Here is a 25186-nt window from a genome sequence, read left to right as displayed (position 1 = left end):
CATTACACACCTGCTGGAGGAGAGTGTTCAGGCCATCCTGTGTTAGGGAGACCTTCTAGAAGTCTCAGGTAGCCAGTAGGCAATCTTTGGTGGGGTTTCAGTGTTTCCAGCACGCAGCACAGCCCCTTTCAGCTAGTATAATTAGAGATAAATGTCAAATGTATTTTGGCACAAAATGAGGTGAACTATTTTCTTGGACATGGAAGAAAGTTCTGGCACATCTTTTACCAGATCTCTAGTCTTGCTATAGCAAAATACAGTCAAGAGGTGTAACAGTTGAATTACTTGAATAATCATCACTCTTCCCTTGAAATGTTTGAATTAATTTCCTCCTTAGTAAAAGAATATCCCTCTTGTGTCCATCTCTGCTAGAGGTTTAACAAACTGTTTTAGCCTTGCCTTGCCTTTTGTTGAAACAATTACCTTATTGCAAGTTTGATTTATCAAAGAAAAAAAAAAAAAACAGGGAGGGAGGGGTGAGGTAAAGTTCTACTTTGGAGAGATTATTTCAGCATACATAATTCTATCAGCCATTAAATTTATACTGTTTTCCTGCTCAAGCATGCAGTCAGTCTTATCATTCTTATTAGTGTCACTTCCTAATCAAATAAGCTATTGTGTTATTAAACAATCTTTTTATTATTTTTAAAATAATGGCAGTTTTAGTTGTGTTATGTATAAAACTTTCAAGAAATCCAATTTTGGACAAATCTTAGCAGCTTTAAATGTCATTGCCTTTAAAAAAAAGGGAAAAGCAATAAGCCATATGCTTCTAAGTCACATATGTGGATTTTGTCACTTTTACTCACTGTGACTTTTAATTTTTCATTATTTTCTGGTGATTTCTCTCAGCTTTAATAGAGAGACTATTGCATGCATTATTAGTTGAATTTGGATTAAATTATTTCTCTATTATAGGCAAACAGTCTGAAAGTCATTGGCTGAAAAATTTGTATGTTCTCTGAAAATGCACTGCTGTATGCTATGAGCTTTATTCTAGTGATCATTAAGAAAAATAAACCATGCAGCTTTATTAATGAGTTAAAGATATATTTCACTAATGAATTTTTTTCCTGGACATTGTCTTCTGCATACAGTGAGCTACCTCCTCATTACCCATAAAACTGAAATAATATATTTTTAAGCCACAAGATATGTAATTTTACCTTGTTTTGAAGACAAATCTCCTCTAGAAAATTGTGTATATATATACTTCCTTTGAACAGCATCCATACTGTTCTTTTAGTCAGTGTAACAGTGGAGTTTTCTCTCAGTAAACCAAAGTGAAATATTTTTCTGTGAAGTGTAATTACTGATACATGCCACCTTTTTTACAATAGCTGCTGATGCAATCTAAGAGGAGAAGATCAAACATCAGCTTTCTCTCAAGCAACTTTTGTTGGATGAATACCTTTATTTTCCATGTAGGTGTTCATGTCTTCTCTAGCTTTAATGTGTGTGAATAGTCCCTAGAGCATTGTTTGAGTTAGATGAAGAAGTGTTTAGATGAAGCACAATTTTTTTTTCTTTGATATAGTACATGAATAATTAGTGGTATTCCAAGTGACTTTCAACCAAAATGGTAATGATTTGATAATGTTTTTCCATCTATAGGTTTCTGTCCTTTCTTTCCAAGGCCTTGATTCTGAAGTACCTGTAAGGGAGGAGGAGAAGGCAAGGGATTTTGAAAGGGTGTATTGGATGGCATTAGCTCATAAAGGCAGTTGTGTATATATGGGTGTGTACATATCAGCTCCTACATGTGAGCTATATGTGTAAGCTCTCATTATCATGATGGTGGGATTTATTTGCCTCATGGAGACATCTGGTGCCATTTGAGGTGGCCACAGTTATCCAAGATACCTGCCAGGCATTTAACTTGTGGGAGACCTGCATCCTTCTGGTGATCTGAGAGAACACCCATCAGCATCTTGAAGGACACTGGAGACATTAAGGTAACTAAATTCTGCTCCAGCTTTCTCATCAACCTGCAATTGGTAGAGCCTGGAGAGCAATTCAGCTGGACAAGGGTAGCTGACTGATTCAGGGTGATGCAAATAGCGTTCTTAACTGTATCAGCCTGGGTCTTTATTCACTACAGTAGGAGCTTTAACACGTGATATGTAGGCATGTCTACACAGGCACTTAGATGTCTTAATTTGCAGGCTGCATTCCACCTTTAGCTTCCACTACATTTGATGGGCCAAAGCTCTTAAAATTTTACAATAATAAGCACAAAGAGAATTGGCAATGTTTGGTTATTACAAAGTTGAGGGGATTGTGTAAGTATGGGTCTTGCTTAACTCTTCTCCAGAAATAGTGACACCCTTCAGACTGCAATATATATTCTTAAAATAGAGTGAAGGAGGAAGGTAATCTATTTTTTGTGAGAAAAGAACTTGTCTGTAGCTTTCTATTAATAATTAAAACATCTGTAGTTTCTTTATGTTACTAGTACTAAATGTTCGTAAAGGGATATGATTCATCTTAGGAGTTAAAAGATGTAAAAAATTTCCTGAAAGCAATTTTTTCTGTGATTGTCTGGTCACAATTTTCTGTACTTTTAAAAGCATCTCTACCTGACTTCTGCTGAAGAAGGGTGGGCAGTTTATTTGAATTCACTAAAACAACTTTTCTCCTTATTGTAGCATTTGAAAATTTCACATCATTTATCACTGTCAGCATTATAACATCATTATCCTTTGAGAGCAATTAGAGCTATAACAATAAATTTCTGGGTTTGATTTCTTTTAGAACATTCACAATGCAGGATGCTATTAATATAGACTGAACGTTGTGATGTAGATCCAAGCTTGTTAAAAACATTTATTCACTTTTGGAATAAAAATTACACTACATTTAATTCTGCCAATATTAAATCTGTCAAAGAAACATTCTAAATTACTGATTTAAGATACTGGAAAATGCAGGAATTTGCTTGAAAATTTTAATATGTTAAATGAAATAAGAGAACTAGTGTATGGATTTAATATCAACCACTGATACATATCAGTTATTTTAGATGAAATGAGACCTAGGCTTTTTGTAATGTCAATAACAAGATCTCTTTCTATTGTCCTATTATTTCTATTATTTCACTATTTTGACATGCTAAGTTTATTTCCAAATGCACTTCAATCAAATTTCTTATGTCATACTCTTTCTTTACTTAATTAGTTCATCTTTCCATACTAGAATATGCAGAAGTCAGGGACGCTGCAATAGTAATAAATATATACAGTTAGATAGATTATATCACTCTTTGGACACATTATTCCTTTGTGGGAAAAAAAATCTGAATGGTATTTATCTACTCATATTGATCTTTAAGTTAGTACAAAAGCAGAAGCAGATGATATAGGTCAAATTAATTCCATGTTTATTTACACTTGGAACATCATTAAAGTCAAAGCAGAAGTGATCTCCTATTTTTCTGACATGGTCAGTGGTAGCCTCATCCAGTTTTCCACTGAAGTCATTGAAAAGACTTTTGACTTTGTATGGAGTTTGAAACTGTTGGATATATCTAATCATATACAGTGCTTTTTGTCTTTTTTGCTCTTCGACCACTCAGTGCTTTCCTAGCATGTTGATTCCCTGTGGACTGTACTAAAAAATACAAAGTAAATATGTATAAACAGCTTTCTTGTTTAATTTCTGCAGATGAAACCTCACTTTCATGTTCAAAGGGCACTTAGTCAGAGTGTGGATAGGATTTTACTGTTTTCGTCTGCCTTAGGGAATTTCAACCCATCTTCTTAATCATGATGCTGGTGAAATACTTGGAAAGAGATTCTGAGTTTTTCCTCTGGAAGCTGTCACACTTTGGATGGAAAAATTAATTATTCACTGGCCTAGAGTGAAAGAGAACAAAAGAGAACATTGCATGCTAGCCCACTAGAACCACTCCCCTGGAGTTCGGTTATGGGTATCCAAGCCCATCCTTTATGGAGCATTTAATGCAAATTAGTGAATGATTGATTGGAGCATGGACAGAAACTAGGGTCTTCCATTTCTAGTTGAAAACTCAAGCTACAATATCCATTCTGTGAATCTATTCCTTTATGATAATGCTCAGGAATATTGACATTTTGGGGATTAATTTGATCTATTTGACAACGGTGTAATTTCTTCTACTGCTTCAGAATGTGTGGTTGCATGAATGTGTATTTAGTGGTTTTGATTTGAAACATATCAACCATGCTTCATAGGGGTGCACGTCACTTGTTTGTTTTTCAGTTGCAAGAAGGTCAAAAAGTAATGAGTAAGTGTCAAGAAAGATCACTTACGAGAACTAGATGCTATGCATAATAAGCATTAGCACATGTTTAACAAAAAATTTCCTCCACTAGAAGTCGTTCCCATATTAATTTAATCCTGCTGTCTAAGATAATACAATCTCTTTGAAACAGTCTCGATTCTTAGTGCATAGGGACCTTTTCTGGATCAGAGGCCAAATTTCCATTACCTGATGAGCTAATCTGACGTGACAGCCTCATATGCAGATGGGGAATCTCTAGTCAATAGTTTTCTTCAGAGACAAAGAGAGACAAATGTCTATATTCATTCTCTCACTTCATGCATGAGTAACATTACCTTTCTGTCTCCCTTTCACTCTATCTTTATTCAGGTAGTCATTGAGAATTTAAATATAAGCTTTTGTGTTTCTGAGTTAGTTTATGCATGCAAAGCTGTTTACAGAAGACTGGCATCCTTGTCTATTTGTTTAAGTACAGTATGTATTTTGACATGTAAATTTACGTGAGGCATATTTAATCAGTCACAATGATATGCTAATTGGATTCCTGTATGAACTGCATAAAAACAACATTTAAAAAAAATGAAGGGAACTTATTACCAGCTGAGACACTTTCTAATCAGTATTATGCGTCATCAAAATGCATAAAGATAAAAGTGATAGATTTTCAGGACTTGTAACCACAAAAGAAAATACCAATTGAAAAAAGTCCCTCTGCAAAGGAGCTGCCATGAAGTTAGAAAACAGAAACTGAAATCCATATATTAGAAGGCCAAAAATCTCTGAAACGCTTCTGCAGGTTTTGGATATTGTTCGCAGGCATTTTTTGTGTTCTGATAAGGTTATAGGTTGATCTTGTCTCCAAAAGAGCAATGACATTTAGACTTCAATTGTGTCTACCCTGGGGATTTGCTGAAGTATTTTGAATATAGTTCTAATACATATTTTTATAAGCAAAGCTCTGACCTGTTAAGGTACAAGTTAGTCCACTCTCAAGCAGAGGCAAACCATGCCAGTGTAAACCAGCTGCCACATACATGTGAATATAAACTTACAGCACTCTCCCATTCCTGTGCTGGTGATTTAACACTGGTACCTGAATTTCGCTGAACAGAGAAAATTTTAAAGCTCATATTCTTTATCTGTGTTTTTTAAATGTACTCTGTGATCCATTCTCTGGTGATCACTTTTAAGTACAGTACTTCTCACTTTAATTTCTCTTCTATGGGCTGCTTCGCTTATCTAATTTCTTTACATTTGAATATGTTTATCACCCTCAAGTGCTTTGATTGGTTCACTGCTCATTTCAGAGCTCTATTAAAAATAATCTTAATTTCTAATATTTTCCTTAAATCTTGGCTGCACAAGAGCCAGTTATAATTATAAATTAGAACCACAGGATCTCCAAATTAGGAGCACAGGATCTACAAATTAAAGGATTTGCCACTGAAGGGGGATGTAGGCCTTTACTCTTTATATAGTCAAAGTAGGGAGTGGGGAACTGCTGAAAATGATGCAGAACATCTAAATGGTGAGTGTGAAGCCACCTATAGCTAGCCAATAGAAAAAAAAAAGAGACAAATGGAATGTCTGAGAACAAAAAAGTCTTCAGAAATGTGTTTATTGTATATATTATTTTTCTTCTTTTCAGTGATGATCTTGTGTTAAAGTGCATGTACACTCTGGTAAGAAGGGATACTTCATAGTTGGGTATCCTAAGTACTAACGTAGGAGGGAACATGATGTTTGAATGTACTTATTACAGTTTGTTTCTCTAATGTCCAAACTTACATTCACTTTTCAAGTAGTTTATTTATGTGTGTGTGGGATAAGGCTTTAATAGGTTCAAGTGAACATATATGCAATTTTGGTATTATTGAACCAGCTATAACTGGAAGGGAGAGTAGGAAGCTTTCATTATATACTACTGAGAGAGAAGACAGAAGAGGGTTGCTAGGTCTGTGCTTTCGTGGTTCTTTTTTTCCAAATATTTAGTGCTGTCTGGCAGATACGCTAGTATTTTGTGCTGATACAAAGATAAATCTGTCTGTCTATTTATCTGTCTGTCTATATAGTACTTCTTCTACATAAACTTCTAATTTCCTTCTTGTTGCTGTAATTTACTTTTTACCTATGCATTTTTTTAAGAAAGAAAAAAGACTGTGTTTGAAATATGCAGTTGAGAAGTAGCAGGTACCAATAGATAGGAAAAAAAGATTGGAAGTTGGTCTGAATTGATCTAACTTAGAAGAGATTCACAAAACCTAATTTTAGATGCCTAAAGTAGATGCTACGAGTACCCTGGTGTTTTTGCACTTACTACTACATCAAATTACTAATCTTTGCAACTAGAAGTTTGATCAGTTTAGTTGTAGTTGTATTTTAAAAGCATCTTACTTAAGTTGATGTGAATTTCTTTTCAGACACTATTATTTTGCTTTCAGTAGCTCACTTACTTGCTTTTTTTTGGTTCAGGCCAGATGAACTGAGAGGACAATAAGTGTATGGTGATCTCCTTACAATCTGCTACATATTAAACTCAATCAGTTTGAAGCACACCTTTAATTTAACCAGAGCCATTTGTGTGACCTTAGCAAAGACCCCTAGATTGTCCTTTAAGTGAGAAGAATAACAGAATGCCTAACACTGAGGAAAAGTTTTCTTCAATAAAGCTTTGATAAAGTTTGTTAACAGCTTTGTGATCCTCAGAGGACAAGAAGTTCTGAAGCATGAACCAAGTAGCATGTGGGACAATGAAAAACACATTTCAGGCTGCACTGCTACTTAATGTACAACAGTAATTGGCTTTTACTTTGTCAGAATACATACTTCTCTCTGTCTGTGGGAAACAAGAGTAAATAATTACATTTCTTTACTCACAATACCATTCCTGTAGCCTGTGTGTCAACCTTCTTTAGATAGGAAAGTATGCACTTAGTCTGCATGCCACAGAGTGCAGGGAAGGTTTACCACACATCTTACTATGGTGAGGATTCTGGGTCTCTTTCAACACAGGCAAGGCAGAACATGTGTGCAGTTTTGCCCTTGAAATACGGGGGTACTTAAGGTATATGGAAAATTGCATACCATGTGCACATGTATAAAATACATGCTACCACTTGGCTGTCACAGAGATTTCTACAGCATAGTAATAAAACAAAATTGCCCAGGCATCTATGTATTCAAAACCCTTGCATCAACCTCTGTGTATTTATTGCTTGTGTGCACTTCTATTAAAATTTGTGTGTATATCGTGCTATAATTTTCTGAATTGTAAATGGTATTTTATGGTGTTTCCTTTTGTGAAATGTGTCTACATAAATGACATTGATACGACTTTTAATGGTTTGCTGTTCATATTGTTCAGAAAATCAATTAATGTGTTATCTAGAAACATTTCTTCTCTGTTTTGCTGTTCTACTAAGAATAAGTGAAGTTTTGCACTGTCCTTTCACCAAAACTATGATTCTCAATTGCTACATCTCCATGGTAGGTTACAGAGTGCACTCTCATTTGTGCCTTGAATTACAGACTACTCCAAAAATGCATCACCGGTTCCCTTTTGTGTGCCAGGTTTGTGATCCAAATTTGCCTGAATGAGAACTTGGCCCTAGAAGGAAGGTTTGAGATCACCTAGTCTGTGCTATCTGCAAGAGCAGTCAGAGTAGATTTGATCCCAATATTCATCCTCTTGTTAAGTACAGACCAGGATGCCTAACTGTTGACATCATAAACATATTGCAAATGTGGAAAGAAGGTAATATCAGGGTACAAAATGTACAAAAGAATAACATGAGTCTCTTGGTGAATTTTGAGGAGTGTTAGTTTCATGTTAAAGCTGAGAACCAGATCAGATTACCACATCATGCTAAGCCATGTCAGCAAGTTATGACTGGAATTCTAGGCCTACATTGGAAAAAAATATAATGAACATATAATAATATACACAAATAATAAAAATTGAATATAGTAAGGGAAATATGATATTAGACTTATGCTGTCAGTGACTAAGATCATGATGATACAGAGACATGCTGAGTGAGATTAGGAAGTCTGTTTCCTGTCTGCCACAGCTGTAGCTGTTTTGATGGTGTCAAAAATGTCATTGTTTCATGGGACTGGGTAGTCAAGGAGCCTGTGAGAAATAGCAACTCTGTCCTGAGCAGTGTGCAAGACTTGACTGAAATTGTTTCTCTCAGTGAGCTGCACCATAATAGAAATCAGATTCAGTATCCCAACAAAGGCATGAAAATCTGTTATTCGTGTGCTTAATTTCAATAAGAAAAAATGCATCCAGTGGGAAGAAATACTGTTAAAAACAAACTAAAGAGGCAATGAAAAATGCTGTATACATTCAGATTATATGGAGATTCCTTAAGTCATTATACTAGGGACTCAAACCAAATTTATACTGCATAGTAAAAAGACTTTAGAAAGATCAAAATCAAGCTAGCATTGTAAAACAGAATGAGAATGGAAGTTGCTTAAAGAGATACTTGGGGGGGGGGAAAAGTCATTTTCAAGTGAGAAAAATAGAAAGATACTTACAGCAAGTTAAAAATGTAAACATAGTAAGGTAGGTGAAAAAGGTTGAAGAAGCAGCTTGTAAAATTAATAGAAACTAATAATAAATCATTTTCAAATGATTTGAGGCAGGAAGCCTTTCAGAGAGCCCATGGGATCAAAAGTGTTAAAGAACTGCTCAGGGAACTACTCAGAGAAAATGATACTGTAATTGAAAAAAATACAGTTAATTATATAAAGTTAGGCTCACTGTTCAGGTATTTAGCAAGGTTTCTGTCCAAGAACATTTGTTTATGGAGGACTCATCAGATGAGTCTGAAATTTTATCTATGGGACAAATAGACAAAATGAATAGTAATAGATCACCATGGCCAGGTGATATTCTCAGAGAAAAGTTCAAAAAGACCTCCAGACTGAAACAGCTGAGCTAATGGGTGTGATGGGAAAGCCTCATCCTAACAGTCTGGAAGAGAATAAATATAATACTGTTTTTTTAGAAATGATCCACAGAAACTCCAGATGCATAAGCCTTATGTCCATATTGGATGAATCAGTAATTTTTTTTCTAAGTATAACAGTACTGGACATATGCTATATTGGGGGTGACTCAACATTTGTAAAGGAAAGTCCTGCCTCACCACTTTAGTCCCTTGAAAGCAGTAAAAAGCTTTGGATGAGGGACAATTCCAAAAGGCATTTGACAATATCTTTCACCAAAGAAACTAAGTTACCCTGGAATAATAGGTGAGTCTTTACATGGGTAAATAGTAAAAAGAAAGTAGAGGATAAATGTTTCATTTTTGCAATGCAGAGATGTCACCAGTTAAAAATTCCACAAAGATTTGTGCTTTTCTACAGATTCATAAGTGACCTGTAAAAATGAGAGAATAATTTGCTGATGATTTTTGATGTTCAATGCATTCAAGAAAAGGGATGACTGAAAGGACATATGAGTGACTGAGCAATAAATTAGCAAGTTAAATTCAATTTTTATGAATGTTATGTGATACTTAGAGGGGGGAACCTCAGTTCTAATGTTACGTGTACAATGATGTACAGTGAGCTAATTGTAAGTACTCATGCAAGACATTGGAGGTTATAATATATAGTTCAATGAAAATTCCAGTTGAGTGCTCAGTAGCAACAATTAAACCAAATTAGATGTTAGGAAAAGGAAGAGAGCACAAAACAGAAAATGTCACTATGTTCTTCTTGTGAATCCATGTTGTGCTAACCTCCATAACTGCATGTAGTTCTGCTCCCCCTCTTAAAAAGATACATTGTTACGGGCAGAGATCTAGAGCGGGGTGACAACCAAGATCGAAGGTATGGAATATCTGGTGAACTGGGAATGATTAAGTAGAATAGGAGTCTGTTTAAAATGATATAGCTGACAGAAAGATGTGATAGAAATATATGCAATCATGAATGGCATGGAGAAGTTGTGTAGGATTTGAATGTTTCCTGCATTCTCCAAACAGGAACTAGAGAGCATCCATTTTGTTTTATGAAATACAAAAGACAGTCCTCCTAACATTGCATATACATTGTACTCAGCAATGACTACTGGAAAGCTGGATGATAGCAAGCAAAAAAGGTGGTTCTCCCAACAGCGCAGTAGCAAGATGAGGAAGTTCTTGCCGAAGGATGTTGTGAAGACTAAAGTTTACGTAGATTTAAAAACCTAAAGGACAAATGTATGTAAAGTATCTATTGAGACACACACTCCCTCTTGCTCAGAATTGCCCTGATTTATAAACTACAAGGAATCACAACAATGTTTTGGAAAATACTTCTCCTTGTCTCTCTTTCAGCACAGTATTTCAGATTAGTTACTGCTGGAGACAGGCCAGTATAACTGCTTTTTGGATTGCAAGGTAGGAAGGCAAATTTTTTCTGCCATCAGCTGTGTTATCAGGTGGCAGACTTAAGGTATTCTGCCTTTCACTAGCTTTTTCCCATTACAGTACTGTTTTGAAAGCTCTATATTTGAGCATTGTCTCTGTGCCTTGCTATAAAACTAACAGTTTAGCCTGATCAGTAATTATTTAAGTTTTCATAACACAATAATGCTATCTTCAGTCCTGTTGGTCTAGATTTATTTCTGCTATATTTTTTTCTGAAATGAATGGAGTAACAATGGCAGCAAAATTTGGACTTTTTTTTCCTTCTTTGGTTTCAAAGACTAAGATGTTAAATAGACGTGAACGGCAAAGCTACATCAAGTAGAGAAGCCACAAGGCAGTTACATATTTCCAAATCATTTGATAAGAACATGTGGCAGAAACAGTATATGTGCACAGAACAAATTAGAGAATAAACAGTAGCTAGAATTGGAAAGGAAAGACTTTCTGGAGCTTTTCAGTTTGCTGGCAGATGGGGCAGAACATTTGCCTTAGGAGACTTGATACAAAAATAGACATGAAAATTATGCTGCTTTTCCTAGTTAAGACAAATCATATGCTACCTTTTTCCAGGGAAAGTATATGTTGCAGATTAAGTAGAATAAATTAGTATTTTGATATACTCTTTTGTTATATGTGTATTTCCTGTGTGTGAAAATTTCTTTTACCCTTCTCTAAAAGGATAGCAAGACTTCTTGAGTGCATGAGCTCTTATCTTCTTAAATCAAAACTTTTGGTGTTTGAAGTAATTAAGTGTTTAGAGTAATAGTTTTGGCCCACTGAATAACATATTAAGGGAGAAGTGAAATGACACCTGAAATCAATTAGATGCTAGTTAAAAGTGAGTAGTAGAAAGCCCTAAGGTATAGCTATGCGACTATAAAATTGTGCATATTAATTGCTAAGGTTTTTTTTAAATGCCATTTAGATTTATGATAGATTAATAAATTTATAAGTTGCACATTATATGTCTGTTATAAATCAGAGTTACTGATATCAATTAAATTAACATTTGATTTAGTTTGTTATAAAACTGCCAAGATTCTTGTTTGATGTGTATGGTTCCTATAAATTCGAGAGTATGAGTGAAAAGCATTTTTAGAAGACGTTTTCTATCTTGAAAAGTGTTGTTGAAAGGTCACTTTTAAGATCATGGAAGGTCCTTTTACTCAGGAAGGTGTGTCCTGAAAGATTTGGTGGAATAATCAAATACGCTTATGTTTTCTGAGCAGTGTACAAAGATCAAATCTCTCCTTGACACTAAAAATTAAAAATTACAAAAAAAATCCGGTTCTTTGGCACTGGCGCAAGGGTGCAGAACACAGTTGCCACAGGCAGCTATAAAGTTACTCTAAAGCTGATGGAGAAAAACAAAAACAAAAACAAAACAAAACAAAACAAACCACAAGAGGCTTCAAAGTAATGTGAAGTTGCACGTTATATTAATTTACTGAAAGCAGTAGCAAACGTAAGAATGTTCCTTAAAATCAGGAGTGCCAGAGCTCATGTCTTGGGACTTCTCTTAATGAAAACTGACTACCTCTTTAGACTCTAGAGATATGTGATTTGTGTTTGCGTGAATCAGTATACTGGCCATAATTATTGATAATATTTAGTATTCAGACTCGAAGTAGCATATACATGGTTGTAGGAGAGAGTTTAATTAAGCATGATAAATACTAATTTTGGGAAAAGAAGATAACAACGTTCTTGTGTAGTAAATTCTTTAAATATTAGCTTAGTTTCGCTCCAGTTTCTGTTCTTGAAAGTAGAACATTTGATCTTTCTTACTTCTGAAGTAACTTATTTTATTTTTGCTTATCTTAGATGAAATAGAAAGAAAATCCTTGATTCAGGTGTTTGGGGCACATGTTGGGGCACATTGGTCTGGGAGAGACCCCAGGAACAAGGGGGTCCCCTCTCCCTGTCACATCTGTAATGGAGCAGCGACAGCACTGTGCTGGCTAATGCACAAGTGTAAAGCTGCGCCGTGCCCAGGCTCCTTTGCTTTGAGAAGCCAGTTGGCAACATGGGTCTTTCAGGAGCTTGCCATAAATACAAATGTCCTGTGTAACTAACAATCATGTTTAGAATCATGCAATCAGTAAGGTCGGACGGGACCTCTGGAGATCATCTAGTCCAACCTCCCTGCTCAAGCAGGGACACCTAGAGTATGGTAGACAGGGTTGCATCCAGGCAGGCCTTGAAGATCTCCAGAGAAGGAGACTCCACCACCTCTCTGGGCAACCTGGTCCAGTGCTCCGTCACTCTCCCAGGGAAGAAATTCCCCCTCACGGTCAGGCAGAACTTCCTGTGCTTCAATTTCTGCCCATTGCCTCTTGTCCTGTCACATGGGACAACTGAAAAGAGTTTGTCCCCATCCCCTTGACACCCTCCCTTCAGGTACTTGTACACATTGATAAGATCCCCCCTCAGTCTTCTCTTCCCCAGGCTGAAGAGGCCCAGCTCTCACAGTCGTTCCTCATAGGGCAGGTGCTCCAGCCCTCTGATCATCTTTGTAGCCCTACGCTGGACTCTCTCCAGTAGCTCCATGTCTCTCTTGTAGTGGGGAGCCCAGAACTGGACACAGTACTCGAGATGAGGCCTCCCCAGGGCTGAGTAGAGGGGCAGGATCACCTCCCTCGACCTGCTGGCAACACTGATTCCATTTAATTCCACTGATGGTTCATTTAATAAATTGTTTACTGCCCAGCATGGATCAGTGAGTGTTTGGAAGGGCATTCAGGACCCCAGAATTCAGGACACATGATTTATATACCTAAATTAGGAGAATCTCCATTTGTAGGCAACAGATTGAGGAAAGCTTCCTCAGAGGACAGTTCTGAGCATCTAAGTTAAGCTCCTATTCTGCACTGCTTGGTGTAGGAGGTTCTTTCCTCCCTTTGGCTTACAGAGATTTTTGGAAAATTAGCTTCTTAATGCAGGCATCACAAGTCAGATACCTAAAAGTAATGAGTTACCTGGGATGAAATGCAGATAGGTGTGACATTGGATAGCAAATACTTCCTTTTGAACTTATTCTGTGCTAATGGCTACTCAAGCTTGTTAGCAGCTGGTACCTAATTTTATAGCCAAAGCAAAATAATTCCAAGTCTGATACTGTTTCCCACAGACTTGTCCTCATCCCTCCATTTGTTAACACAATGCTGGCACTGCCAGCAAAGTTGTAACAGTCAATCTTAGTAAAACATCTTCCAACCCCCACATGAAGGTTACAGAAGCACCTTGGCAGGTCAGTGTGGAATTTTGTGCTGCCCCTGCTTGTACTTCACCTATTTTGTTGTATTTCATTCTTAAGTCTTGGTAAAATCAATTAATGAATAGACTTGAAATTTTTTATTTTCACATGAAGCTACTGTAACTGCATTAGTGCAGTATTTCCTGATTTTTAAAACTGGAAGGTTAAACATTCCCTGTGGTATTGTGTTGTGGCTGGGAACCTGACATTCCGTCCTTTCATTTAGTTTTAAATTAGAGACAATGTGAACCAGTTTATGTAAAATTTTTTAATTAACAGGACTGAGATGCAGCATCAGAAGGTCTAGTGGAAGTTAAAAATTTATACCTAGTCTGCTGTAACTAGAGCTATCTAAATTTTTCCAGTGTAATCCAGGGTAATCCTGTAGTTGCAAGGGGTGTGTGTGTGGGGGGGGGGGGGGGGACACGGTTTATAGTAAGTTTTGCTGGACCGTGATAAAAGGATGCCAGGTTTCAATTTGAAACCATGGCAACCAGAATTGGTGATTTGCATGTTTGAATGACAATATGATCATGTTATCTCTGGAGATAATGCACATAGTGTAACTACTCTACCTAAATCTGCTAAACAGAAGGGTGGGGGGGATCACCTCTGTTGCTGCAGGAATCATCTTTAAGAAATGAAGTTATTTCTTTCCCCTTGGGTGAATTGGAAGGTCAAGAAAACTGTGAATGTGTGTAAGTTAACCTTTTGGTTTCAATTTATTCAAAAAATGAACTCAACAACAGCTGTCAGGGACATCATCTGGAAGTAAAAAAACTCCTCCTTTTCCAGTTGTCTGGATCTTTCTCTGCCCTCACGTGTGAAGATAGGTACCGGTAGGAAATGTTTCCTACTGTTGATACGAAATTCTGTTCAAGGTGTTTGCTGGAGAAGGAGACTTGGAGACAAAATTAAGCAGTAGAATTTGAGGTTGAAATTTTTAGGTTCAGTTTTAAGAGGAGGTTTGAAACCAGCCTTAGCTCAAGTGTTTCTATCTTTGCCTCCATAGTATACCTGAAGCTGTACTAGGTGACCGCTTTGATTAATTTCCGCAAAAAATCTGGCATATATTCGGCACAACTGACCGCAGAGTAACCTTCAATAGATTAAATCTACCTTCCCAAATAGGAACCAGAAACTCTCATGGCAGTAGTGACTATCTCTGCCATGAATTCTAAAGACGAATAGCAAGAGCAGGGTATGATTTTTTTTTTTCTCATTAATGGTGGAACAAACAGAAAAAGGTCCCTTGAAAGTTAAAGCTTAGCTACTGCAGAGTGTCCTCATGTATTATGAGTGAGAAACAAAGGAAACTGAGAAACTTCAAAGCTTCCTGTGGCATTCAGAGCTTTCCAGCTTCAAAGCACCTCTCCCTTTTGTAGTTCTGCTCTGGGTTTAATTAATACATTTTAAATATTGTTACTGTAAACAGCGTCATCTTTGTTTTCTACTCAGTTCTTTTTCAGAGTAATTTAAATTATTTTATGAAGCTATCTGTCATCTTTATTTAGTGCCTCTTAACCTCTTTTCTTTTACAAATGAGTAGTCACCTCCAGTTGAGATTAAAACAACATTGGAAAGGGTGTATGAGCATGTGAAGCAGTCCAGAAAAAAATTACTTTGCCTGCCTTTTATCTACATTCTCTAAAGTAGAAATAGATATAACCCTCAGTTCATGCATTAGCAAGATTTTAATATTTTAAGGCGATAAAGAGAGATTGAGAAGTTATAATGTATCTTTTTTCTTTTAGAAGACTAACTCTGGACAACAGAATGAAGGGAAAAAAGTGTAGAAGTCTACCCATTTGCAAACAGAATCTTACTTTTTTATTCGTGTTGTCATTACTTTTTGTTTCATCTGTATTTTGGGGTTCTGAGGATAGGGAGAGGAAGATAAGAGAGAGAGGCTAGATGAAACATATCATTTATATCTTACTAGGCTATTTTGTCAGTGGAGAATTTTTACCTAAAAAATCATATATTTCTTCCTTTAGGAAATGTTTTTTAGTTCTTTCGCTAAAATATTCATTGATGAGTAAAGGTCAAACACAATGTTGAGGAAATCTCATCTCACCAGTTAGTCAAAATACCACCTTATAGTTAACATTACTTCCTTATGTGAGTCTAAAAGAAATAAATTTTAATATTTTTTCTGTGCTATGCTCACTAACCATAGTAAGAAGAAAGATAGCTAGAAAGATGATTTGAACAAAAATACAGAAATGTTTTTCAACTTTGATAGATTGTGTGAATATTGTTGTGTTCTCCTGACCAAAGATTTCCAGTTTCCAGTGTTATTCCTGCCCAAAGTAACATATGTTGAGATCGTGTCACACTTGAGATAGAGAAGAGGCGCTTTTAATGCCTATGTGACATGATTTCAATCTCCTAGTTTCTCAAAACTTAATCTTTCCTTTCCTCTGGGATGCAAAATTAGGTATTGAATCAGATATCACTGAAGTTAATGGAAGCTTTCCTTTTGACATCAGTGGGCTTCAGTTAAGTCTTTAAAGCATACATTGGCTGCAGGTAATTTTAATTCTTTTTTAAGCCTCTTATCATATCATGAATCATCTCTTCCCTCTCCTACCTGAATATCCAACATTATGGCTTAATCTTGCACCAATCCATGTAAATGGGAAGTTCCACCAGTGACTGGAAAGGAGCAGGATCAAATCCTAAACGCAGTCTAAGTACCGGCAGCAGTGCCGTTAGTGATGCTACCCACCACTGTCTTCTCACTGCATTGTGGAGCTGTCCAGTATTTCTGTAATACTGTATTTGTGAGTGAGTATTCTATTCTTTGTTATAGGAGTAAAAATGTTTGAAAAAAACAAACCTTTGTATCTTCACTTAAGACAAATCTCTGTCTCTGCTTTACATAAACATGAATGTGATTGTATGTAGATAATTCATTTTAACTTTATGTCCACATTACTACAAAGAATGGAAGAAATACATACCAAAAATGATGTGTAAGTATACAACAACCTATCATTGCTTACAGGACTTGTGTCAGGCAAGCTCTTGTTAGTCCTGCCTGGTCTTGCAATGTTTTAGAGAAGATACAAAAGGATACTACAAACTCAACACATGTTTCTATTACTAATGGCAAATAAAATAGCACACACATTCTAAGCTTGGCTAACTTTGTGAATTGCATTTGCTTCTCACCATTTGATTATTCCGCCTTTCTGGTTTCACAGTGTCTGTTTCATATTCATCTCTTGTGTCTTACTAAGTTTCATGCAGGCCTTATTCAGTCCTTCCATTTTAATTCTTCCACTAAAATAAGGTTCTTTTTATTTCTTTTTTAATATATTCTCTATGTGTGATGGATGGTCTGTTTTCCTGTTTCCTTTCTTTTATGTAAGAGTCTTCTTTCCTGTAAATCTTTTCCATTTCCTTTCTACTTTTGTCTTATTTCCTGGTTCCCCAACTCCTTATTTTTGCCTGATGTTCTTTGATCACTCCTTTTTTGTACTCCCATTTTCCTTTGTCTTTCTTTCTACTTCCCTGTCTCTTTTTGTCCCCTATCCCCACTCTTCCCTCTCCTTGGATCTTGTTCCTGTTGTTTTTGCTGGCTGACTGTCATTCAAAATACTGCAGTAACATAACAAGAAGATCCCCTGAGACTTCATGAAAAATCCTGTGAAAGCAGCTGTTCTTGTGATGTTTTCAGCAGAAAAAGTGCGCAGAAGAGACTGGCTAGACCTGGGCCCAAATAACAATGCCAGAGAAGTGTCCATTTCTAATTGTTTCTACAAGGTCTAAGGGTGGGAAGGGGCATTCTTCCAGTCTCCTGTCCCGTCTCTCTGACTACTACTTAGAGTGCTAGGTTCAGGATTATGGCTTACTGTCAGAAATATTTTCCCTGTAAATTCTCACAAAAATGTTTTGTTTTTTTTCTTCATTTTGGTACAAACTGTGATTTAAATTATATTTTAAATAATAAAACATAGTTTATTTCAAAATTTAAGCGCTATTTTGAAGTTCTGGTGGTTATCAGTTCATTAATTTAGCTAAGGTCTTCAGGGAATTTCTAAATTAAAAAATGTTTGGTTGAAAATAAGCCACTATAGTGACATTTTTGACATGCAATTCTATAGCAAAATGTATGCTTTCTGTCTATTTGTATTCTCCTTTGTGGGGTTATAAATAAAAACATCCCTAATGAACATAACAATATATGGATAGTGGCCATCTTCTGAAATCTTAGCATTTGTCAATCATTCCTACATAGGTTTAGTAACGGTTTCAGAATATGTTATTTGAAATATCAAACTATATTCAAAATACTTTTTTGTGGCATTTGAGAGTCTCACTTAAATAAAAAGTGAAACCTCCCAGAAATTGCATTTCTGTCTCATGTTCTTTTCTGAACCCTTAAAGTCATTCTTATAAAATATTGCCTATATTATTGTGATTATATTTCAGGTACAAGAAGAGTTAAGAAGAATGGTATATTTATGATAATTTTCTAAGGAAGTAGGGCTAAACAGAGCAAATGCATCCATTCCAGTCATTAAGTTTTGAGTCTAGGAACTACTCTTTGTTTGTTTCTGTAAAATATATGTTAGGAAAAGATGAAAGTAATAGTAAAATTTGAACTTTATTCTAGTTTAATAATATAGATGTTATCTCTTGCAACCTTCCCATTCTTTCTTACCTTCATTCGATATATATCTTCCTTGTTTTCTTTTTTTGCCCTTGCTTCCCATTTTCTGTTAATTTTAATATGCTTCTGTATTAGAGAATCCTGATTATTTGTCTCAAACAAATCATTTGAAGTTTCTAATAATTAGGATCACTGGAATTTTTATGATACAGTTGTCCACTTTACCTGTCTGCGAACCAAGCAGCTAAGACTCATTTTATTTGTTTCTCACAATATGGTACTTTTTCCAGGTATATTATTCAAGTAGGGAAAAAAAATAGATCATCACTCAAAGGCATTTTCTTGGTATCTACAAGAACAAATAAGTCGTATCATCTATATCTCTTTAGTTCTGAAGTAATTTGTTGTATCTGTATTGAACGGAGTGATACCAATTCTATAATTTTATCTAAATAGGCACTAACTTCAGATGAAACTATGAAAGCTTAATAATGCATACACATCAGAAAGCACACTGTGCCCTTTCTATCTTCACCAGCCCTCTGGTTTCTATCTAAATCAATATCTGTGTACTGCTGTGATGGCTCACAGCACGACCTGCATTTGGCATACTGAAACTGTTACATGTTTTAAAGCAACATAGAATCTTTTGGAAGGGCACTTTTCCCTTAAAATTCTACTGACAACGAAGCCCCATATAAATGGTCAATAATGGCCAATTGCCTCCATTACAAAAGTCACTGAAATGGAAAATACAACAGAAAATAAACTGAAGAGAAAATTTTGCTTTGGATCCTTAAGAGGTTGTTCTGGTTTGCTAATCTAGAAAGCCTAATTCAGGTAGTTGACAGTTAGCTCTCTTTATTTGTGTTTTTCTCTGGTCTTTATGTTGCAATTATATGAAATTTTTTTCTTACAACATACTTAATCTCCTGTAGATATTAATGGATTTAATGTGTTGAATGATTTTAGTCCTTGTTTCTTTATTAACATTTTGGAAAAATATCTGTATCCACAGCATTTTAATTTTGAGCTTTCATTGATGATAGTTAAATGTCCTTTCTTTACTGCACAGCACTACTGGAAATATAAGCAAAAAGACTTGAATTATTATGTACAGTACTCAAAAGGAAAACAGTGAAGAAAAATGTAATGACTGATAACATGTCTTACAAGGTACTGTAACAGAAATATTAGCTAGTCTTTGAAATTCAGAGATTAATGAGGCTTTCCTAACTGGTATGTTGCTATGTTTATGTCAGCCAGGGCTGAATGGAAGGAAGACCCAGTTAGCCTGAAATAGCCCCTCTGGCAAAATATGAGAGTTTTATCATATCACTGGGATCTGAAGTGCTTCCTGGGTAGCAGCCTTGTAAAAGGTGAATTAGGTCTGTTTCCTTCTTTTTAAGTGTTCCCGGGATGGATTAATAGAGAGCTATTAAATCTCAGAGTATTTCTGAAATAATGTCTCAATAGCTGTTATATCTCTGTACTTTTAGAGGACGTATTTTTTTCTATATACCTTCAGATTCAGGTACAAACTCTGTGAATCAGAACTACTTCTTTCTGTGTTCCATGTTTTGAATAGACTGTCCTGAATATGTCTTAAAGAGGACAAAGTGTTTCATCTTTCCACCTTGGCCACAGCTTATGTGTAGCTCCAGTGTTCTGGGAACAGAATATTTTTTTCCGTTTTAACTCCCTTGAGGGAGGGATCTACTCACCACACCTGCCTGGTGTGGGTAGAACACATTGGGATTAGTAATGCACTTATCAGTATAAATTTCTTCCCAAATTCTGGGAAGCTCTAGGAAACATCTTTTCTTTAGCCAATTTTCCTTTTGTGCTTACTTTGGAATAGTGGAACTTAATGTTGGTCTTTATTATAGTTTTGAAAGACAAAATTGAAGTCTGCATGACCAAAGATAGAAATATTACTTCAACTTTCTTATAATTTGTGTTCACAAAGTAAAGGTATTTTTTTTATCCTACACAAAGGTCAATCAATACACTAAACATACCATACATCTCTTTTATTTCTACTTTCAGAATCTCAGAGCTATTGTTAGGAAAATTCCTTTACAGCTCTTGAGCAACCATTGTAGCAATCATGATCATATATTGTGCTGTTATTTGAGAAGAAGTCTTGAAAAAGAATCAGAAAAAGGAAATAGAGTGATGAAAGGAGAGTTTGTCCTTTTAACTTTCTTTTTAGTTTCTATGTTTGTTTTCAGTATGCTATTTAAACATTATATATTTCTATTCTTTCATTCCAATTTACATAGTAATCTTTCATTGATAGCTTTGAGGAGAATAAAACTGAAATATTGTTTGTTTGTATAACTAACTTTACAGATTGCTAACTCCAGTCAGTCTCAGTCTACACGGAGAATTCCCAGTACATACATCAGGTTGTACATTCTTTTTCTCTTGTCAATACAAAAGATGTGACATCATTTTACATAAAATATGTGCCGATTTGGTAACTATAGTGCTATTTAAACAAAGTATTTTAAGTGAATCTGTTATAAATTAAAATTTCTAAAGATATCTTTTAAAATTATGCCAAAGCTCTTCTGTGCAAATGTGTAGCTTCAATTTCATATACTAACACCTGAACAAGTACATTTCCAACTTAACGTGTATCCGTGGTCCCTGTTGCAAGGGTTTGGTTTACTTTGCCTTTGCTATCTCACTTGGTTGTCTCAGTCCAATGAATTCATAACCAAAGCACCAAAGCTGTCCCATGCGCTGGTACGCTGCCTGTAGTGAGTCCTCAGATGGACTTGGCATGTCCTCTCATATTCAGAAATGATTTGCTGCTAAATTATAATGTTCACAGTAATGTCTGAACTGACTGCACCTTTCCTCTCAGTTATGCTGTAGGTGCAGTTCAATGCTGGATTGCTTTCTCCACAGCTTTGTATACCTAGAAATGGAAATGACTGCTGCACTCTAAAATGTTTCTACATTTCAGTCTGTAGATCAGTGACATGATCTTCATTTATCATGTACATATCAGTTGGCTTGGTAACACCTGATAACTGTTAGTAGTAGAGATAGGCATAATAGTAATACAAGTCAAGGAACAGATCAAGTGATATTACTACATTGCCTCTTTTCATTTACTTTTCTTTATTTCTCAGAGAACTAAGAGCTAAACTAAAGTTTTTTCCATCCATGGGTAAATCTTGCAAACTCTGTGTGTGAAAGCCTTGCAGGGATAAGCCAGGACTTTATTTTCCCATATTATCTCAAATCTGTGGAGCAGATTGTGCTGGAAATCTGTGAAACACTTCACTAAATCATTTGCTGTTCAGACTCTTCCTGAACTTTGATTGTACTCTCTGTGGAGGTCTCAGTGACCTGTAGAGAGAGTTCCTGTCCACACTAAGATTATTAGAACTTTTTAGGGATACAAGCAATACACATACATAAACAATAATGTGTCAGACTAAAAATCTAACCACTTCCTGATACAAAAACTATCTTTCATGGTATGCTGTCTTATGTTCTTCTTTACAGTTTGAAGTGCAGTAGTTATTTGAAGGAGCTACATAACTCATCAGATAAGTTACTCTGATATATGTTGCACATAATGCTGTAATACAGAAAATATAAATGTTATACAATGAAATCAGAATTTGGGAGAAGCAAAGACAACACGGAAATGAGATTCCTCTTGGGCTAAATGAGTGTCTAGATATTTTACTTACTCAATTTTATCATGAATATATTGTGCTGTCTTTTGTAACCCTAAGAGACTGTAAGCCCCAGAGTCACCACAGCGTCTGGACTTTGAATCAGCAGCATTATGTCAGCAGTGTATAGAGATCTACTGAAACTGTCTCAGAAAAAGGGCAGGTGTGATACTACTGACTCTCAGTGATGTGGCTCCAACTCAGTAATAGTTGTATTTCAAATGATTGTTGGCAAAATGACAGAGAGTTTTCTTTCCATGTCATTTCCACCCAAATTTCTGTGATTTTATTGGCTGTGGCTTGCAGAATGAGCCAGTCATATCTTCGTTCATCTCTCTGTAGACAGTGCTTATTGTTAGTGCTGCAGTGGCCATGGCACCTGGGAGGGAGAAAATGTTTCTATACAATAATAACTTGCAGAAGGTCCCTGTTAACATTGTAAAGATTGTCATCTGTGATACCAGATCTTAAAAGCAGCACCTGAGTAAAAAATAATTAAAAAGCAACAACTCAGATCTGCAGAATACTCAGAATGCATTTCTACTACCAGTTGTGTATAGGCCTACGTTATTATGTTGGGATTGCGGACTTTGGAGCAAGATGAAGATGCATCTGAGTTCTAGCAACAGGAAGTATCATTTGACTTTTCCATGTCCTAGATCTAAATGTAGCCATACCTTTCTCAGACCTCCTTAAAAGGATGAGAAATCTCCCTTGGTTGGGTTATTAAGATCAGTAATTTTCTCTTTTTTTGGATCCTTTCTCTGATATCTGTAAGAGCCTAACTAACTGATACCAAGAACTAGGAGCAGTCTATCCCTGGGCAGGCAAAAAGCAAAGTGTGTTTAAGCATAATCAACATTGTCACTAAACCCTGACCAGGGGTCACTCTAATTATTTTCATCATTCTAATGATTTTCAGGTTTTCCTTCCTACTGTCTTATTTCAAAGGACCATCCATCATTCTTTGTGTTTGTAGAGCACCAGTATATTCTGAATATGGAGGGAATATTTTATTTTTACATTGTAATTTTCAATAACTAGATTTCTATAATTCTCGTGTGATGTTCAAAACAGCGTTTGCAAAATCTGCAAAAACAAACATGAAAACCAACAGAAAATATCCTTGGAAAGATGCGTTTAAAAGAACCCATTTTTAATCTCAGTGATGTTTTGGCCTAAATTGTTTTCTTGAGATTATTACCCTGAGCATACAAGCTCTTCAGCATATCAGAAGGTCAGTTAAGCCCTGGGAAATGCCCTGCATTTCACTGTAACCTTAAATCCCTAATTTGTAATACTTGCTTCAAGTTTTAACTCTCATAGTCACCTTCTGTTACCACATAATCTTATTCAAAAGGGATGAAGTAAGTTCCCTACACACTGATACTGGATTGCTGTTCCTGAAATAATTCTAAAGTGACGTTTCTTCATAAAGAATCAGATGATTTGTTGCTTGTCTATTGACAGCTTCAGAGATACAGGCAGATCATAATTCTGTCATTCATTGCAAAGCTGTCTTTTTTCCCAATAGTCTCCACACTTTCAACAATTTCCAGCAATCTGATGGCTTGTTTGCAGAGATAATAGTCTGATTTCTCAGTGCTTTATAATTTTCAATAACAATTGTGTTTTGTTATCCATTGATCATTATCTCGATTACTTTGTATTTTCTCTGCTCTTTTAGTTCAAGATCCAAGGTCTTCAAATTTGTCATATATTGCAACAATTGAAATCCAAATCATTTCTGGCCACCTATGAATAGCAGCTAAGTTCTTACAAAATAAATTTTACAAATCTGTATCTTTTAACACTATGGAGAATGGAAGTGAACAGACCTGCAGTAAATTCCTGATTTGAAAAAAAAAACTCTGAACAGAAGTAAAATCTTTAGCTACCAGAGGTGTATATGCAAGTGTTATCAAATGTCTTTAGCTTCCTATTAATCAACCCAAGATTATGAAAAGCTCAAGAAAATAAATACACAAAGGAACTGAGAAAAGCACGTTGTTTAGTTGCAGTTCATTCCTGACATGACCCATCTGTCTCCCAAAGTGTATAAAAAATAGTCATTTCTAATAACCATGTTATCAAGTCTGCCAGAGTTTTTCTTGCTGTCTTAATGCTGTACTGATCTAGGCTAAGCACATGCTGGCAGCAGTTGCGATTCAAATTTGTATTTTGTCTTCTGCTGGAAAATAGATGATTGATTGCCAGTGCAGTTCAGAAACACATGGGCCATTCATTCCTGGCTAGTTTTCTTCATGCACTTTCTACAATTGTCACTGTTTCCCTCAGTTCTTATTATAGAGTAAATCATTCCCTTGCCCCTCATCCTGCTGTGCATTCAAGGTTCCCAGCTGTCCTCATTTTCTCTATTCTTTTAGGAAAATCTCTTCAAGAATCTGCTCTTCAATGCCTTTTCCTAATTTTCTGTGGTTTTAGGATCTCTTGTAGTGCAAACCCACATGGGATATGGGTCATTTGCATTATTCAACCCTATTATCTTGTTACTTTAAGCCATGCCATTTTCAATTGAAGTTGTCTAGTGTATTACTCTAGTTGTGGTTATTCTTTGTAGCTTTTACTTTGATCCTCTTCACTAAATGCAGCATTTGAAAACTGTCTCTGCCTGATGTGCTGCTTCTTTTTCTAAGTGTCATGTACATGTGATTGCTGACCACAAAATACATTAGTTTTGCAAATATTTGTGCTCTCCAAATGTTTATCACGGGGCATGCATTGTCTTCTGAAAGACAGAAGTACAAATGTAAAGATCATTTTATGACAAACTAATTGATGACAGGAGACTTCAGATCTGTTTCTAAGTGACTGATTCAATTAAATTCTGTGCCTCACTTTCCTTATCTGCAGAATGGGAAAGACTGTATTTCCCTTTCTTGTAAGGATTCAGTGAAG

General features: G+C 35.9%; 1 protein-coding gene and 1 pseudogene across 1 annotated transcript in view; one reads left to right on the top strand and one right to left on the bottom strand.

Moving 5' to 3' along the window:
- The window catches only part of PTPRN2 (protein tyrosine phosphatase receptor type N2), a 493407-nt gene that overhangs the window by 154195 nt on the left and 314026 nt on the right, over positions 1-25186 (top strand). The gene's annotated exons all lie outside the window — the stretch shown is intronic.
- Positions 12895-25186, bottom strand: part of LOC134137611 (uncharacterized) — a 68476-nt pseudogene continuing 56184 nt past the window's right edge.

This window comes from Rhea pennata, chromosome 2 (assembly GCF_028389875.1).
Source record: "Rhea pennata isolate bPtePen1 chromosome 2, bPtePen1.pri, whole genome shotgun sequence".
Lineage (NCBI taxonomy): Eukaryota > Metazoa > Chordata > Aves > Rheiformes > Rheidae > Rhea > Rhea pennata.
The sequence above is the reverse complement of the archived record's forward strand: the minus strand, read 5'-3'. Positions and strand labels throughout refer to the sequence as shown.